This window comes from Canis lupus, chromosome 2 (genome assembly GCF_048164855.1).
Source record: "Canis lupus baileyi chromosome 2, mCanLup2.hap1, whole genome shotgun sequence".
Classification (NCBI taxonomy): domain Eukaryota; kingdom Metazoa; phylum Chordata; class Mammalia; order Carnivora; family Canidae; genus Canis; species Canis lupus.
The window spans coordinates 53,343,602-53,358,164 of record NC_132839.1 but is presented as its reverse complement, the minus strand read 5'-3'; the positions used below and the strand labels follow the sequence as shown (position 1 = coordinate 53,358,164).

Here is a 14,563-nt window from a genome sequence, read left to right as displayed (position 1 = left end):
TTCCAGCTGGCTCCTGAGCTGAAGGAGCTGGTGAGCACCCTGCCTACCCTCTTCCATGCCCACAACCAAGGGGGGACCAGGGAAATCAGGTGAGTCCTAGGATTCTGGGTTTTGTCACACTGAAATGTAGCCAATGCTTCCTGTGGCTTATATCCGATGCATATACACTTTACATATATTAACTCAGTTCTTGTAATAATCCCCTAGGAGATAGCTACTATTATTATCATCCCCATTTTATAGATGAGGAAACTGAGGCCCAGAGAGGTTAAGTGACTGACTCCCTATCACACAGCTACCACATGCTAGGATTTAAACCCAGGTCTGGCTCCAGAATCCATGCTCTTAACCATCATGTCAAACGTTTTACACCCAAAAACACCTAATACGGCAACTTACCCTTGCCCCTGCCCCTGCCCTCAGCACTCCATTCCCTATATCCTTTGTCACTTTTTGTCTCTATGGCACTTGTCCTTCTATAACTTACCATATACTTTGCTTATTGATTGTATCTATTGTTTATTGTCTCTGCTCCATCTTTAGTGAATGGAAGCACCGCCAGGTGCTTGCACACAGTAAGCACTCAATAAATACTGAGCTCATAAATGAATGAATGAATGAATGAATGAATGAATGAATCACTGGATGAAGAAGCAAAGGGCTCCTAGGAGTTGCACTGTATTAAGTATACTAAATACTGTGATTTGTTTAAGCACTCATTTGGTTGAGTGGTGAGCCAGGACTCAAATCCACATCTCCAAAAGGCTCTTCTTAATCATGGCTTTTCTCTTAAGAAATGATGCATTTAGGGGCGCCTGGATGGCTCAGTGGTTGAGTATCTATCTGCCTTTGGCTCAGTTTATGATCCCAGGGTTCTGGGATTGAGTCCACATCAGGCTCCCTGCAGGGAACCTGCCTCTCCCTCGGCTTATGTCACTGCCTCTCTCTATGTGTCTCTCATGAATAAATAAATAAAATCTTTAGAAAAAGAAAAAGAAAAAAAAGAAAGGATGCATTTAGCCATTATGTTACTGTATATAAATATACATACATATGTATATAGGTATGTATTTTTAAAGGACAAAACTCTGAAAGAAGTCTGCAATGGGGCTCATTGTTCGCTTAGCAAACAGCTAATGCCAAACTTTCCAGGTGCTGCATCGAGAAACCAAAACAGAGAAGCAAACAGTTCGTAAGCAGAGCTGCTGGGTGAAAAAGACTTTGAAAGTTGTAGTGGACCCAAAAGAATATGCCCCCCTATGTAAATCAAAATGAAAGTCCCACTGAAACAATGGAAGTGTAAGGGAGTCCAGCAAAATTCTGATTTTTCTGGTGTTGGGGACTTTGATGCTTCTCTTAGAAATATCAAAACTCCAACTTTTTCTCAAAAAAATCTTGTGTGTGTGTGTGTGTGTGTCTGTGTGTCTGTGTGCCCCTGCCATACTGGTGCTCTAAGAGGCTGAGCCAGCATGGGGATGACACTGTCGCTGCCCTCAGGGAGCTCAGTCCAGTGGGGATACCAGAACACAGCACCCAGCAGACTGTGAGGCATGGTGCATAGAAGCCAAGGATGAGGTACGGGCCAGGTATGTGGGAACTCCAAGAGTCCCAAGAGGCATGGTGCATAGAAGCCAAGGATGTGGGCCAGGTATTGGGGAACTCCCACAAAGCTTCAGAGAATCCACCCAGAAGAAGGAGGGGACATTTGGGCCAGCTTCTTCCATCACCCAGGTTCCCCAAGGTTTGAGGTTCATCCATTTGGGTCACCTCCATGAGGGTCCCATGGGAGTGCTTGGCCTGGGATGATAGGATGATGCCACCTGTCATGACGCAGCTCCTGTGATCACAGAGCCTGATCCCCACGGGGGTAACCAGAGTCCATTCCAGGGAGCATCCCCTGTGCTCCACCTCCTGCTCCACCCTTAGAGCAGCTGTCCTCCCATTAGACCCCTGCTTTACTGTGAACCCCTGGGGGCAGGGCTCGTCTCTCTCCCAGTCCTGTAGTGCTCTGTCTTGCCCCACTGCTGGGCCCCACACACTTCCTGGAGATGCCCCAGAGCTGTCCTCATGCAGCTCCTCCAGCATTGGTTAGTTTCCTGACAGCTAACATTTATCAAGCACCGAACATGCTCCCAAAGCTCTGCTGCTTTATCTCAACCCTCACATCCAATGCCCACCCTTCCCACCCCACTCCCACCCCCACCTTGCAGGGAAATGCTGCTGTTATTTCCATTTCACAGATGAAGTAACAGAGGTGGAGAGAGAAGTCAGCTACTTCCCGCGTCACACAGACTGCAGGGGCTTCGCTGACCCTGATGGCAGGTGGTTGACTCTGGGTCATCAGGCTTTCTCTATTGCCTCCCTCCTTTGCAGGGGAGTGGCCCTCGGGCCTGGAGGTGGACTTGGGAGGGGCAGATATGGGGACATCCTAGACATAGCTCCACCGCCTCAACTTAGGTTCACCTTGCAGCTGGAATGCAAGAACATTCCCATGAGGTCTTTCCACTCCCATCCTGGGTGGGGGTCCAGGCATGCCCCTTACACCAATCTTGTGGAACCTGAAAGCTGATATCTCCTAGGCTTGCCCTCCTACGAAGGTGGTGTGCTCCAGACTTCTCTTGACACATCTTCCACCCCTACCATGGCTTCTTGGGCTTCCCAAGGTGCTCTCCCCCCAAGAATGTATTAAAGGCATCTGTCCTTCTTCCCCAAGTGGGGCTTTGGGGAGACATGGCATTAAGACTGCGATGAGAATTTTAATGATGAATTTTTTGGTGTGAATGAAATTTTGGTAGGGCCGCTAAGCTGACTTTGAGCCTTCTAACTAGAGCTCCTCCATCCAGGGCTCTTGATGGTTCTGAGCTGGTCTGCCTGGGGTCATCTCCGTACCTCTCCTCCTGGAGCAGTATGAGCTCAGATGGCAGCCAGCCTCAGTATGTGGGCTCAGCACCCACTCCCTGCCAGGCCCCAGGGGAGCTGCGGGTTTGAGCACATTTCACCTTGGGATCAGCTCCTGCTGTCTCGGATGCACCAGGCATCCAAGGACCTCAGGACAGAGCTGAAGCTCTTCCTTCTTCAGGAACTGGGAGATTGCTGGCAACCTCAGGGAAAGATTTCATATTTTTTGTCTCTTGCTTCTCTTTAATAGCAAATGGATGGAAAATGCAGAAAACCCTGTGCTCAGCAAAATCTCCCTCTATAGGAAATAGCTGTAAACCACGGTCCAGGATGAACACCAGGCCAGCTTAGGTGTTTCTCAGAGGTTCTGGCTTGATTACATAATGCCTGCTGGCCCAGCCCAGGCGAGCTGGCACCCCTGGAGCTTGGCAAGCCCCCTTTACTCTGTGAGCCCCCTGCCCTGGGCTGGGCAGGCCCCTGGGAAGGCACAGGCTTTCTCTGTGGTTAACAATTGGTCTGTTTAATAACTGACTCCTCCCTCTGCCCCTTCTCTCCTACCCCCAGGCTCCTTTTTCATGGAAAAACAACAGTTTCCATGATGAGCTCAGTGTAGTGGCAGGAACCGAACCTGTCTGGGCCTTCGTCTCCCCATTGGAGGGGTGAGGATTAAGTGACCTGTGGTTTGTGCTCGGAGCCAACATTCCATGATTCTATGGTTTTTCTCATGGAGAAAAGCTTCTCCCTGTTCTTGAGTCTGCAGACCGTGACTGAGTGGGAAGGTTTCCAGGCAGAGCCATCAAGCCCCCCCTCCTGGTTGGCTGTGACTAATCTTGTTCTCTTCCCCACCTAGCAACGATGCACACATACACATAGGGTAGCAAGCAAGCATGCCTCACGTGGCTTGCTTTCATTCATCCATACATCCATCCACCCGTCCTTTCATTCACTTACTCATTCATTTGTTCCATGACAGTTCATTGAGCTCCCACTGAGTCCTGTAGACACAAAGGTGATGGGATCCCCTCCTTGCCGTTGAACTCACCGATTACTAGGGAAGGGATAGCATGTAGGTCAGATAGAACGATGCTGAGTGAAAGGGCTAGGGGAATGGTCCTAAGGACAGAAGTGCCCGCAGCATCACAGAGATACATCCAGCAAGCATCACACTAGACCCAGAGTGTACACATGCCTACGAGGTGCCCTCAACAGTCTGGAGATGATGTCTCTGCTCCTGTGCCCAGGACGGTTGGCCAAGGTCAGGAAGGGCATGCACGTGGGGAAGTCCTGGGAACCAAACCCAGGACCCACGAAGGTCATCGGTTTGGCGATTCTTATCTTGACCACAGTACACAAAGTTCAGGCTTGGGACTCTAAGAGAAGACAGGGGGAGAAAAGTGCCTCATTGTAGAATTCGAGAGCCAGTGTTGTCATGTGCTCCTGCCTTCTCTTGAAGGCAAGAGAACTGAGGCATGGACTGGTCCAGTCACCTGCTCAGCGTTACCCAGCTAGGAAGAGGCTAAGCTAGAAGGGGGCCAGGTCTGCTGACTCCAGGCTGTCTCTGGCCGGCTCTGGTTCAGGCACACTGCTGTAACTGCTTATGCCACCCCGCCCCCCTTCCTAGAACTTTCCCTGGGAGATCCTGAATCAGACTGCCTGGCCGCAGCAAATGCTGCTGTGCTAGCAGACACGGGGTGAGCTCATCCCCTGAGGTGGCGTGGCAGGACTGTAGTGGCAGCTGGGCTTCTGCTCCCGTCTGAAATCATGGATGAAAATAGCTTGCCTGCGGTCCATTGATACTCAATACTCTATCATCAGATTGGGGAAGTCAATTAAAAGTGTCTCGTTTTTCCCCCCTGGGGGCCTGGGAACTGCACAGAAGCCAGAGACCAGTGACCCACAGGAACCAGGCCATAAGTTCCCCTTTACAACTGCACCAAAGTCAGAGGCTGCAGGCTGCACCTCACCATTCTATGGGCTGTGTCAGGCAGCTCCCAGGGACTGGCGACAAGAACTGAGCTCTAGTCTGGAGAATGGGCTCAGGCTCAGGTTGCAGGAACATCTGGTGCTCCTGGAAAATGCACAGGAAACAGCTCAGGACGGGAGGGCCCTGGGATTGCCCTGAAACTTCCTGTGGGCAATGAGGCAGAGGCCAGGAGACCAGGCTGGTATGAGTTGAGAGCGACTGTGGCCGGTGCCAAATGGGACCTCAGGGACACTGGTTAATGCTCAGACCAGGCCAGAGGTATGAGTACCCAGGGGAATGCAAACGCCTCTCCTGTCACATGGGAAATGCAGAGAGGTGGACCACTTCTCCTCTGCAGCTCAGTGCTGACTCAGGGCCAGGGAACTGGGCTCCTCCAGCCCCACTCCCGCTCTGACATCAAACCGGACCCTTCCTCGAGACCCAGTCCTCTGTGGGCTGTAGGTGTAATGTAGCTCCCTCCACCTTATGACTCAGCTTGCCCCCCTTCCACCTTTGCCCCCCACAGCCCTTCCCCTCTCTAGGCCCCCTGGGGTTCCAGCTTTCCTCAGCTGGCAGGTGATAGCTATGATAGCACCGGGATAAGAGGCTGACCCAGCGTTTCTTCCTACTTAAGAATCTAACACCAGCATCACCTGGAGGGATTGTTAAACCGGAGTGTTGGGCCCTACCTCCAGAGTTTCTGATTCAGTAGGTCTGGAGTGGATCCTAAGAACATGCATTTTGAACAAGTTCCCAGGTGATGGTAATGCTGCTGGTCCAGGGACCACACTTTGAGAGCCACTGTGCTAGGCAATGACTGCATGAGAAGGGGACGAAGCAGTTAGCTGACCTAGCCAAGAAACCCCCCCCCCCCCCCCGCAAGAGGTGACATTACGCTAGGACCTGAATGACAAGGAAGAGCTAGTCGTGCAAAGGTCTAGGTCTTTTTTTTTTTTTAAGATTTTTTTTAAATTTTTATTTATTTATGATAGTCACACAGAGAGAGAGAGAGAGAGAGAGAGAGAGAGAGAGAGAGAGGCAGAGAGAGAAGCAGGCTCCATGCACCGGGAGCCTGACGTGGGATTCGATCCCTGGTCTCCAGGATCGTGCCCTGGGCCAAAGGCAGGCGCTAAACCGCTGCGCCACCCAGGGATCCTGGTCTAGGGGTTTCTAAACTCTCCATGGGCACTGGGCAGTTTAGCGAAGCCTACGGAACCCTTCCCAAAGCCATGTTTTCAAATCCATAACATAATACACATCGGGTTGCACAGGAAAATGATGAAATTGAAATCCAGCTCAAGCCACAGCCCGGCCCCCCTCGTTTAAAAATCCCCCCTTCCCCGGAAGGAGTGTTTGGAATAATCCGTGCAAAGTCCCTGGGGTAGAAGGGACTTTGGCAGGTTGGGGGATGAGACTGGCTATGGGCAGGCGGGTGAAAGCGGGGGGCGGCCAGGTGGCTGGCTTTCGCGCCTAGTCCCAGCTGCTGGACTCCCTCCCATCTCCCTCCTACAGATCGCGCTGGCCGCCCGACGGAGAAGGCGGTGTTGGCAGAACCAGAGGGGCGCCGAGGGCACAGGCCCCTCGGGCCTCCTGCCGGCCTGGGGCTGGGACAGGGCGCGAGTCTCGGGCTGTGAGCGCCAACGCCCGGAGCGCGGAGAGCCTGCGGCTCCCTCGGGATTCGGGGGCAGCGCGCGGGGACCGGCCGGGGCGCAGGACGCGCGGCGAGGAGGGGACGCGCCCCCGAGTCGGAGCCCAGGGCTCGCGCGGGTCCCAGGCACCGTGTGACCGGGGGCCAGCGGCTTCCCCGCCCGGGCGGCACGGGCGGCCCCGCCGGCTGAGAAGGGCTGTTTGCGGGGGGAGGCGGAGGCCCCAGGCGGCGGGCGCCCCGAGGCTGCCCAGCCGGGCTGCGGGCGGAGGGGGCCGGGCCGGGGGCGCCTCCACTCTGCTGCCCGCGGCGCCCGCCCGGGACAGTGGGAACCCGGCGGGGCGGGGGCGGGGCTAGCCTCGGGCACCCCTCCGCCCCCTTGTTTCCCTTGCTCCTTCTCCTTCCCCCTTCCCTCTCCTTCCTCCTCCTCGCCCCACCTCCTCCTCTTTCCTCCCGCTCCTCCCCCCATCTCGCCTCCTCCATCCTCGTCTCACCTTCTCCCCCTCTTCCTTCCCCTCTCCCCTCTTCTGCCCCTCCTCTCCCCCGCCCCCCTCCTTTCCCTTCCTCCTCCCCCACCTCTTCGTCCTCCCCCCGCCCTTTCTTCCTTCCGGTCCTCCTCCCTGCAGAGTGGTTGGAAAAAAGGGTACAGCACTGGGGCTGACGCCAGGGCAGACCAGTGCTCAAGACCACCTCTCAGTGCTGCTGCTCCCACCCACCTGGGTCCTTGGTCTTGGAGTCCAGGGCTAGAGGCCTGGAGGAGAGGCCTCCCCCACCTGTCCACCGGACAGCTGTTGGCTTCCTGTGTAGAGAATGGGTTCCCCACATTCCCAGGTTCATTGCCACAGCCCCCCATTCCCTCACTCGGATCCTTCAATTGCAATCTGGAGATTGTTTCGGGGAGGCTCCATCATTTATTCAATCAAAAAGCTTTATTGATCAAAACCACAATGAGATACCACTCTAAGTGGTGAGAATGGCTAAAATGAACAAGACAGGAAACAACAAATGTTGGAGAGGATGTGGAAAAAGGGGAACCCTCTTGCACTGTTGGTGGGAATGCCAGCTGGTGCAGCCCCTCTGAAAAACAGTGTGGAGTTCCTCAAGAAGTTAAAAATAGAGCTACCCTACAACCCAGCAATTGCACTACTGGGTATTTACCCGAAAGATACTGATGTAGTGAAACGATGGACGCCTGCACCCCAATGTTCATAGCAGCAATGTCCACAATAGCCAAACTGTGGGTGTCCATCGACAGATGAATGGATAAAGAAGATGTGGTCTATATATACAATGAAATATTACTCAGCTATCAGAAAGTATAAATACCCATCACTTACATCGATGTGGATCGAACTTAAGGGTATTATGCAGAGTGAAATAAGTCAGAGAAAGACAATTATCATATGGTTTCACTCATTTGTGGAATATAAGAAATTGTGCAGAGGTCCATAACGGAAGGGGGGGGACACTGAGTGGGGAAAAATTAGAGAGGAAGAGGGATCCCTGGGTGGCGCAGCGGTTTGGCGCCTGCCTTTGGCCCAGGGCACGATCCTGGAGACCCGGGATCGAATCCCACGTCGGGCTTCCGGTGCATGGAGCCTGCTTCTCCCTCTGTCTGTGTCTCTGCCTCTCTCTCTCTCTCTCTGTGACTATCATAAATAAATAAAAGTTTAAAAAAAAAATTAGAGAGGAAGATAAGCCATGAGAACCTCCTAACTCTGTGAAACAAAGGGTTGCAGAAGGGGAGGTGGGTTGGGGGATGGGGTAACTGAGTGACAAGGGCACGGCATTGGGTGTTATCTATATATTGGCAAATTGAACTTAAATAAAAAATAAAACAGTGCACAAGTTTACCACACCTAAAAACACCACACACAGAAAACTTTATTGAAAAACTGCTCCTTACTGGCTCCAAGTAAGGCCCTAACACAAATTAAAATTCAGTCCCTCTGACATGGAAGACAGAAAGGTATAATAGCATAGTGGTGGAGACAGATATAGAAGCATGAATTCAGTACTTATTGTTTGCCAGGTCTTTGAAAGTAGATAGTATTATCCTCATTTACATATGAGGAGACAGGTACCATAGAAGGTGGACAAAGATAATAGATGAGTGAAATTTCCATTTACAATATATAAAACCCCCAAAAGGTCAATCTCTTAGGTTATAGTGATTGCTTTCAAAACCGACCAGCGTGGATATAATTTAAAAAACTGAAAATGTCAAGTATTGGCAGGACAAGGAGCAACTGGAATTTTCATACACTCCTGGTACAACACGGTGCAAACACTTTAGAAAAATGTTTGGCAGTTCCCACTAAAGCTAAGCCTGCAAAATCCCGGTGATGCAACAGCTCCACTCCCAACTGGACTGAGTGCTTCTATTCACCAAAAAACATTTTTCAGTAATGTTCATAGTCATAGAAGCTTTATTCATGTATACTAGCCCCAAATTGGAAACAACCAAATGTCCATCAACAAGGAAATAAATCATGGTATAGGCATGTGGTGGAATATTATGCAGCAATGAAAAAGCATGCATTAGTGCAGCAGACACAACATAAATGGATCTCACAGATAATATTGAATGAAAAAAAAGCCAGACACAAAGGGGAACATACTGTATGACTCCATCCATATGAGGTTTTAGGACAGGAAAACTGACCTAAAATGACAAAGATCAGGGTAGTGGTTACTTTAAGAGGTTATGGACTATGGGGACACACAGAGCCTTTGTGGGAGCTGGAAATGCTCTAAATCTCCATCTAAGCAGTGGTTGCACTAGCATAAGCATGCATAAAAACTAACCACGCTCCACACTGCAGATCTATGTACTTCACATCATGTAAGTTATGTCTCAATTTAAATAAAACAAAGAGCTCCTGCCAATCTACAGGAAAAGCTAGGAAATACAAACATTTTATCAGCAAAGACTATACATTGGTAATTCACAGAAAGAGAAGTCCTAAGAGCTAACAAGTATTTGAAAAGATGCCCAATCTCACTAGTAGTTAGACAAATATAGATTGAAACATCTGATCACTCCACAACCGTGAGAATGACAAATATTAGCAAAGTGGACAGTACCAAGTGTTGGCCAAGATGTGGGGAGCTGCGCTGCTGGAGGGGATATGATTAGTTGGCTTAGGCAGTGCGAAAGCAAGCAAGCCAGCAGCCCTTGGTGATATCAAGTAAGCGCACACCTTGGAACCCAGAGATCCAACTCTCAGTGCTTGAACAGGTTGGCAAGGGGGCCAGAAGGATAACATGTTCACTGGGACATTTTAAATGGGAATGCTGCGTTGTACTCAACCTTGGTATTCCTCAAAGGAAGGGATAAGTCAGGTGGTGGGACACACTATGGAATGTTAAACAGTAGTTAGAAGCAACAAATTTGTAATTGCTGAATGTGCATACATGGATCTAAAAAAAATAGAATGAATTGAAACAATTCTAGATTGAAACAGAACTAGATTTCCAGCATGGTACCACATATATAAAATAACACCCTCCCCCCACGCACACACACACACACACAATCGCCCTGCACATTTTATGAAAATATGTGCATATTTAAGGGCATATGGTAAACATCAGAGTAGATGCTTAAGGGAGATTGAAAATAAATATTGGGGAAGAAAGAGAAATAGAAAATAAAATAGAACCCGGTCATTCTACTTCAAGAGAGAAATGAAAGCATATGTCTACACTGAGACTTCTTTTTTTTTTAAGATTTTATTTATTTATTCATGAGAGACACAGAGAGTCAGAGACAGAGGCAGAGGGAGAAGCAGGCTGCCTGCGGGGAACCTAATATGGGACTTGATCCCAGGACCCCGGGATCACAACCTGAGCCAAAGGCAGATGCTCAACCACTGAGCCACCCAGGTGTCCCTACACTGAGATTTCTTTTTTTTTTTTTTTTTTTTTTACACTGAGATTTCTATATGCATGATCATAGAAGCTTTATTTGTGATAGCTCCAAACTAGAAACAACCCAGGTGTCCATCAACAGATAAATGGATGAACAGATTTTACCTCAACCATACAATGGAATGCTACAATTAAAGAGGAAAAAAAAAAAAAAACACTGATACGCACAACAATATGAATGACTCCAAAAATAATTATACTCAATGACAGAATCCAGACTGTATCATGCCACTCACATAAACTCCTAGAAAATGTGAACTAGTCTAGAGTGAGAGAAAGCAGATGAGTGGTTGCCTCCAGAGTGGGGGGTAGGGAGAGAGGAGAAGTGGGCAGAGGAATTACCAAAGGGTTTGAGGAAACTTTTGGGGGTGGAAGATTTGTGCCTTATCTTGATCATGGTGCTGATTTCTCAGGTGTATACATATGCTGAAACTCATCAGATTGCACACTTTAAATATGTGCAGTTTGTTTAATGTCAATTGAAGCTACAAAAATAAAAGAAAATAAGAAGAGGGTTTTGCATTAACTGATACTGATAATATACCTGGAACCAAAGGATGTGGTGATTAACCCACCTTGTCGCCCTTGAAATTAAAGCTAACAAAAACCAAAAACGAAGACAGCACATAATAAAGCTTAGCTGGTTAAATGGCATGCTCAGGCCCTGCAACTGGGATGCTGATTCCTACACTACCAGGATGACCTCTGTGGCTCAGGGCTTGAGCTAGTTCAAGGTTCTCTGTAAGCACTTGTGTTTGGTGAAGGCATTCATCCAAGCCCTACGGTCATCTCTAAGAAAGGCTCTGGGCACTCAGAGATGGGGGATAAGGTCTCTAGGCCCTCCCACCCACTTGGACAGAGAGTCACAAAGCTAGGTGAAGTCAGGGAGGGCTTCCTGTAAGAGGTGATGCTTGAGTTCAGAGGTGTGTGGGTCAGAGTAAACACTTGCTATTATCTGTATTATTATGGCTCCCCATGATCTTAGAGAGAGGAAAACGGAGAGGAAGAGGGAGTTCCAGGAAGCAGGCCCTGATGGGTGAGTGTGTGGGAGAGGTGGAGGTGGGCATGTGCAGGCCCTGATGGGTGAGTGTGTGGGAGAGGTGGAGGTGGGCATGTTGATTGGATTTGGCTGTGACCAGGGAATAGTTCAAATTACAGGGGAAGTCTTTTCAGGGCTGGTTGCCATCCCCTGGAAAGTAAGCGTCCCAAAAGACATGGAGGCTCAGGTGTAACGAAGACTCCCCCCAAGTATTCACCTGGCCTGGAGCTTTGAGTGGGTGACCCAGAGTCTCAGCAGTAACCTGACATCCTGAGCAATCTAATCTGCAGATGCTTTAATCCATCAAGAGTGTCCTCACTGGGCCTCTGTCTGCTCCACGCACAATAGGAAATCCATCAGTGTTGGGTTCCTCCCTTGCTTTCTTCCTTTCCCCACACACTTACAGGCTCTGCTCAAGACCTACCCACAGGGCCACTGTCCGCATCAGGCCATGACCAGGGCAGGTGGATCCCGAGTCCCAGGAAGTGTCCGGCAAAGGCTGCAGGGATGAGCAGCCCCTCAGCCATGTGGAGGGCGGCGGCTGTTCTTGATTCCCTGCCATGAAAAAGCCCCATTGTGGGGTCTTTGAGGGAGGATATATTTATTTTGTTTCCTGAGCTGTGTGAACAGTGCACTGTGCCACCAGGATTGAGAGGGCTCTGTGTGGCTGGGGAGGGATTACGTCCCCCTCCTGGGTGGTGTGATGTCAAAAGGCCCCATTCAGTGGGGGCTGGCAGCCCACCAGCAGCCCCAGACTCCTGAGCTGTCCCTGGGGGGCAGCTTGGTTTCCCTCTTTCTCTCTGAAGGAGGGGCTTGGGGCTAGGTGTGGGGCGGGAGGGGGCGGGGGGGGGGGGGCTCAGGCAGCCGTCTGAGGCCTAGTCCCTGAGTCTCCAACCTCTTCAAATTCAGGAGCTGTCCTCCTCCGAGGTGGAGCAGGGATGCAAGACTGCTGCTTGATCCCTGACTCACTTCCTGGAAGGACCTCTCATTTCTGCTTGAGATGTTACTTTGAAGGGAAGTTTCACACCAGGTCACAGAGATTTGCTAAAGGCAACCTTCGCTATACAACTCCAAATCCACGCTCTGAATTTATGTGCATATCATTTCTATGATTATTTTGTGAATAGCACAACTGTGTTATGTTATGCTTGGTGTGGGTGTGGGTGTGAATGTTGAGTGTGTGAGTGTGTGTGTGTGTGTAGTGTTAATTTGTTCACAGGAAATGTTTTAAACACATCTTAATTTTTGCAACCCTGTTCTGGCATTTTTCTGTTTTTTAGTACAATGGGAGCCTCAGTACCTGGAAATGGACCTGGAGTCTCTTGGGCTGAGGGCCCTTGGCAAAGGGACCCTGCGTCTTGAGCATGTCTGGACACGAGCGGTGAGGTGAGTGGGCAGGGTGCCTAAGTCTCTGGGCAACCATGGGAACAGTGGGTGGTGGGGCCAGGTATCCTGCCAATAGCCAGAGAGGCCAGGAAGAGGGTCCTTCCTCAAAGTTGGCTGGTTCCCCAGGGGATCAGGCCATTGGTAGGGAACGTGAAGTTCAAGTCTTTGCTGGGCTGTTCCTAGTCTCTCCCCTTATGCCAGTCTCCCAGGTCAAGCATGGGCTGCCTCTCACGGGACATGATCCCCACCTCTGCTCAGGAAACCCCACTCAGGTCTCTACTGTTCTGTCCTCACATGGTCTGCCTGGCTCCACTAACAGAACAGGTGTGACCTGTATGTGACCCCTGTATGAGGGGCAGAACCCAGAACCCCTTGGGCTTGTCCCTCCATCCATCAGCTCATCAACCCAAAATCAGGCTGCCATGGGGTCTTACGTCAGTGAGAAGGTAGCTCATTGTCTCCTTCCTGCTCAATGGGCTGGCCTCCTGCCTCTAGTTTCAGCTGTCTCTGCCTCACTGAGTGACCAAAGGAATTCACCAAGCTTTGGTTCTCCCATCTGCACAGGATTCCATTGGTTGGTCTCAGGGGGCCCTCTCAGCTCCGATTTTCTGTAAGCCTTGGAAACCGGATGCAGGTATAAATGGGATCCAATGGGAAATCTTTACATGGGCATCTGGAAGGTCACACTGGGATGCTGGCAACTCCGTGTGCCCCAACGCAGCCTGAAAGGAATTTTCTCCTGGCCATTTGCATCCATGCTCCTGGGAAGGTTAAAGATGTTTGACTAATATACAACCCTTCTCATCCTTTTTCCTCTTTGAAAAGAGCCATAGGGTGATGGGCACTGAGGGGGGCAGTTGACGGGATGAGCACTGGGTGTTATTCTGTATGTTGGCAAATTGAACACCAATAAAAAATAAATTTATTATTGAAAAAAAAAAAAGAAATTGCCATAGAGGAGGGCGTGATGCCGGCATTTGAAAGAGAGATGGGTAGTGTAGAGAGGAGGCTAAGGAGGGAAGGCATTGGAAGCTGGTAAGGAAAGGCTCTGCTCAGCCCTGGGGAGCCCTGAGCACCCAGCTGCCTATCCTAAAATAGGGTCTGTTTTGGGATTATGGCCCAGTCTCAGGAGAGACAGAGGCCCCCCCCCCCCCAAAAGAAGGAAGAGGGCCATTTGCTGTCCAGTAAGGCCTCCTGGTGGGGAGGCATCTCCATGTGTGGAGTAACTGGGCACACACTCTTGGCCTTGATCTTGTACTCAAGGGTGAAAGGAAGGTGAGGGGCTGTGGGTTCTGTGAGAGGCCAGGATCACCTGGGCTGGGCATGGCTTAAATGCCTGGTGGATGCATATGTGAGCAGCCTTAGCTCAGATATGACAATTACCCTGGGTTTGGGGAATAAGGCTCTGGCTTCCCTGGAACATGACCTAGTCATCCCAGAGTAAGCTGGAGTGTTCTTGAAGGATAAAGGATGGATTCATGGGTAGATGGATGGATAAAATCAAAGCAGTCTAAGGGAGGAATCCCTAATCTTTTGTAGATGACTAATTTCTATAACAAGAGAGGAAAGTGAAATTTTATCTCAATGTTTTGAGCCAGATGGACTAAGAGAATGGATTCTGGTTGGGGTTATGGAAATAGTCAGCAAAGGGGCAGTGGAGAGAGATACACTGTGGGAACCAAGGGAGGAGGACATATTA

The 14,563-nt window shown here is 50.2% G+C and overlaps 1 long non-coding RNA gene across 1 annotated transcript in view; it reads left to right on the top strand.

Annotated features, from left to right (window-relative positions):
- LOC140617691 (uncharacterized) overlaps positions 1-14,563 on the top strand; it is a 123,171-nt gene that overhangs the window by 85,062 nt on the left and 23,546 nt on the right. Inside the window, exon 2 of the long non-coding RNA XR_012017882.1 lies at positions 12,759-12,864. This is a non-coding gene — a long non-coding RNA (uncharacterized lncRNA). The remainder of the gene's footprint in view (positions 1-12,758; positions 12,865-14,563) is intronic.